The sequence below is a fragment of the Athene cunicularia genome (genome assembly GCF_003259725.1).
Source record: "Athene cunicularia isolate RWA chromosome 20 unlocalized genomic scaffold, athCun1 chr20_part1, whole genome shotgun sequence".
NCBI lineage: Eukaryota > Metazoa > Chordata > Aves > Strigiformes > Strigidae > Athene > Athene cunicularia.
Window position 1 is genome coordinate 9,021,599 of NW_020799125.1, and position 4,817 is coordinate 9,026,415.

Consider the following 4,817-nt stretch of genomic DNA (forward strand, 5'->3'; position numbering starts at 1 on the left):
CCCCCCCCCCCCCCATTTTGTTCTCTCTACCCTTCTGAGGGAACCTACTATTTTTTAGAAATAGCTGTTTTGCTGGCTTTCTTAAAACAATACCCAGGCCCTCAGTGTACTTCAGTTACAACTTATAATCAACACAGAAGTTCAGTTTATTTTTTTTAAAATCCCTTCTATTTTTACTGTTATGCTTTAAAAAAACTGCACATTTGTGGTATGCTTCATTCACATTGCATCTTCCACAGCCACTTTGATCGCTACAATAATGCTCATTTTATTCAATGCTTTTGTTTATTATCTACCAGGGATCCTTGCTTGATAAAAAATCATAGAAGTCAATTTTCTATTTTTTTTCTAATAAAAATCTAAATTATCTTCTGCCTCCAATGCAAAAAAAGTCCAAACAGCCCCCACCACCCAAATCAGGCTGGAGAGATTCACCGACTTGTCAGAAACATTCAGAAACATTCTCAAGAAGCTCAAATAAAAAATGAAATTGTGTATACACGTGTACATCTCTCCCTCAATATTGTGTGAAGTGCACGGCGATTAACTTGTATACATAAATCATATTAAAACATTTTAAGTAACCTTTTCAAACTTGAGGCTGTGGTTACTTCTATACAAGGTATTTCCAGCGTCCCTGATACAGTTTAATACATCCAAGCACATTTCTAAGTGGGAGAAGGAGCGGACAGCACCCCACAAGCTTTTTTCAGCCAGAGGGCCCATTCCTGCTCCGTCCCCTGCAGAGGTGCCACCTCTCATCTTGAGTCTCAGCTCAGCATCACCACTAGGTACAGTTGTTTCAAGTCTGACTGTGAACCAGTCACAACAACAAAACATTATCTAGTGGCATACAAAACGCTCTGAACTTCACAAGCCATCGGACCCCCGTCTCCCTGATTCTGTAAAATACCACAGTTTACAGCCACGCACTTTGTGGGCACCACAACATCCCAGGGTCCCCTCTCCCCTGCTTCTCCTCCCTTTCCAAGCCACTTTTTCTAATCAAACCCCAACTAAAACAATCCTCCACAAATTACAACAAACTTTTCTTAAAATTCCCCATAAACCTTACTGCAACGCTGCAGCATATTTCTGGCTTTCCACAGCGCCTCTGTAAATACGAGGGAAAATACTTTAGCACGGCACTAATGAAGTATTTCCCGGACGCAGCAGAGGTGACAAACAGAATGAGAGTAAAGCCAAGATGCCATCTCAACTTCAGGCAAACAACCTCTTCTGACCTCTGTCAGCTCCTGTACACTATTAAACAAAAAGTATTCTCTCCATGTTAATGAACCATGTACAATCTAACAGATAACGCTGATGTTAAATAAACATGTTTATATGTGACTCCTAACGCTAGGACTTAAGCATCTTAAGACAAATAATTTTAAATGGAAAGGATTATGCCCATGTAATCTTTCTCCTCTCATTTTAACTTTGAAATAACTCAAATACATAATTGAAGCCCAAGTAGAAAGTCTGAGTGAAAAGAGGTTTGGCTATTTTTAATTAAATATTCAGTCTGTGACACACTCACTGGAATCATCTATGCACTGACCACTATTTTGGATCTACACCTCTTGCAGCTGTAAATCAAGAGCAACTCAAGAGCTTGCCGAAGAAAGGAACTGGATCGGGTTCTGTATGCCGTGATCAAAAAATATTTTGCAAGATGACTATGACTGCAGAGTCCTAAATCCTTATTCCCACTTTCTCCTTCCTCCTGCTTTAATACTCTGGTAGCACCAAACATACCCGCAAATGACAACACCTCCAGGCCCCAAATGACCCAACCGAGATGGGCAATTATTTGCATTCTAATCGAGGGGCTTATCCTCACCTGATTAAAACAAGGTGTTTGTTAAACATCATTACTTGAGTTAAGATCTGCAAATAAAGATGAAGTATTGTTTTAAGAATTGGACTGCCATGAACAATTGTTTTCTGATGAGACCTTTTAACAACAGTCCCAACCAGGACGGACTTTCTGGCTTTTCAGTAGAAAAGGAAGGGAAAGAGATTTGCTGAGTTCTACCTGTTCATATCAAAGCAACTATTATGCCAAGAGGTTTGACTAATTATACATTTAGGGGTTTTTTAGTAGATATACAATAAAAAAAAAAATATCTTGTACTTTTTACTAAATTAAGCCACTGAAAAGGAGGATGTATCTAAAACCTGAATGGCTTTACTTTTCTATATGCCATTGTTTATAGTTTTGAAAACATCTTTTGTTCCTTCTTGATATAACTATTTTTGTCCTGTGTAGTACAATGTTAAATTTAATGAAAAGAACTTGATTGTTAGACCAGGAGATTATACCAAGTACTAACCAAGTTTATATTGATATAGCTGTGAATAATACACACCCATACAGTAACTAGACATTGGAAATGGCAGTACAAGATTTTCCTACTTGATCTACCAAATGACCCCTCCACTTATGGGATATATTTAAAATCTTCACCTTAAAACTGCAGCATTCCATGGTTCATGAAAAAGGTTTGAATTCGCAACTTCATTTAACAGTTCATCCCTAATAAAAGTTACCCCAGCCAGGCAAAATTATTTCATAAATATTTTCTTAGCATTCTAAGAACTTCTGCTAGTTTTCACAAAATTTTAAAAGCATTTTTCACTGCACAAGTAATCTTAACAATCATTTCCACAGATTAAGTCTAACAACCTGTGAATTTATTGCAGAAGGAATTTACTGCAAGGAATAATTAGTCTTCAGCACTGTTCTTGCTTGTTCTCCAGTTGAAGACACCTTAAAACCATCTGGTTACAACAAAATTTGGCACAAAAGAATCAAATCTTACCGAAGAGAACTATAGCTGATTTCAGAATAGCTGTTTTACTACTACACATCATAAATAACAGTTGGGAAGACAGCAGAAAATTACTAACTTCTTTAATTGTTTGTCAGCAGTGTATACATACACACACTGACATACAAATACAGCCACACTGACTTCAGTATGATGCCTTACAAGCCTGAAGTTAGCAACTAGTTTTTGCAGGATTAACAGTTAAATTATTAACATTTTCACAAAAATCTAGCATATCAACCACCTAAGCACAACAACACACAAGATTCTTTAAGGGGTGTTCTGAGATCGGGTTCTTCATACAAAACACTTAACTCCGTTGTATAATCAAGGTGTATCGGCACACATCGTGTAGTTGAATATGGGACTTGTTGGAGGGGGAGTTATCAGCAACATTTTTATTTCTCCCTAATGAAGCTTCTTCTAATGAAATTTAAGACTGCCAAGGTTGTGAAATATTTGAAAGAGGAGCCCATTTCAAACATTTCAACCAAATAATGGTGATAAGATTAGCGAGTCATGGGAATCAAGTCTATGTAGTATTTTAAAAGAAAATGAGCTGAGGGGAGCAGGCTAAGCAAAGCAAATCAAATCGATGAGCCTAAAACCAAAAGAGTACACTGCTTGTTATTTAGCCAAATGTTTTGATCTGTTGGTGGGGGAGCAGAGGAGGCACAGGAATTGTGTGGTCAATTTGACTCAATAACTTCACAATCTAATTTTGCATCACACATTAAGTTTTTTGGGTTTTGTTTTCGTGTTTGATTGTTTTGTTGTGTTTTTGTGTTTGGGTTTTTTTTTTTATTTAATACAAAGAGATGTAAGTTAGAATAATTAAATCAAGTTATCAGCTGCTGTGACATTTTAAGTGACTTTTCAAAACATGCTTAAAAAGTTTCTGGAATGTTTCCAAAACTGCAAGAACTGATTATTTTCAAGGCATTTGTACTGCAAGTCTTTCCTACTTGCATGTGTAACATTTAAGGCCACATGATGCCTAGGATTTCAAAGCAGAAATAAAAACTGAGCTCTGTTTAAGAATACAAATGGTTTATTCATGTAATAAAAGATGAGCAGAAAGAATTTATCCTGTATGTTGCAACAAGTAACACAGAACAATGCAACACTAAATGTATGAAACGATCAAAGAAACATTAGTTTAGACATAGAACAATTAAATATATGCCACCTTTTGTGGACCGGACTGCCCTAATATACACAGACATAGACAGGCAGAAAAAACTTAAGAAGTGCCTTCTCAGTATACTGGGGGGTGGGGGACGGGACTGGACGACGGACCTTCTATGGATGGCATTACAGAGATAAGAAATTCTCAGTAAATTCATAAACTCCATGAGAAAGATTCAACAATAAACCATTCCTGCCAGTGCCTTTAACAGCGCTGAGGGATGTGTGAATCTGATGCTATGCTAAGCAAAATGTCTGTTAATAAATTTGATGTAGACCAATAACCGGTTTATTGGTTAACCGTATATATTTTAACAATTACAATTTTATACAACAGAATATATCATTATTTGAAATGTCTGAAAAAAGTAGTTGTATACCATGAATAATTTCCTTTAGAGGGCTCAAGCATAATTTAACACTAAAAAGTTTACTTAAACTGCATAAATCACAGTACAAGTTTTCCCCACGTAAGCAACGCGAAAAAGAGCATCAACTCATTTTCTTTAAACGCACGTTTCAGTTTTTAAAGTAATTACTAAGCGAAGCCAGCTTTAAGGTAAAATCAAACGCTACGCTGCGCATCAATTAACTACCTCGGTTAATTCCAGCTCCAACTCCGCAGGCAGGACCCCAACGCGCTGCCGCGCCTCGCGCCACGGACCAGCACCGCACTGCGCCCAGAGCCGCTCCGCGCCCGCGGAAGGCGGATCACCGCGCTCCTACAACGCCGCCGTCCCCCGACGGGTTGCGGGGCGAGCGCCTCGCTCCGCGCAGCGCCGTGCCGTGCCC

The 4,817-nt window shown here is 38.2% G+C and overlaps 1 protein-coding gene across 3 annotated transcripts in view; it reads right to left on the reverse strand.

Annotated features, from left to right (window-relative positions):
- EYA2 (EYA transcriptional coactivator and phosphatase 2) overlaps positions 1–4,817 on the reverse strand; it is a 101,273-nt gene that overhangs the window by 96,138 nt on the left and 318 nt on the right. Inside the window, exon 1 of one of the 3 annotated variants that reach the window (XM_026862141.1) lies at positions 4,622–4,730. The exons of the other annotated variants lie outside the window; for them this stretch is intronic. The gene's annotated coding sequence lies outside the window, so the exon portion shown is untranslated. Of the gene's footprint in view, positions 1–4,621; positions 4,731–4,817 lie in introns of those variants that run through there. 3 annotated transcript variants of the gene reach the window in all.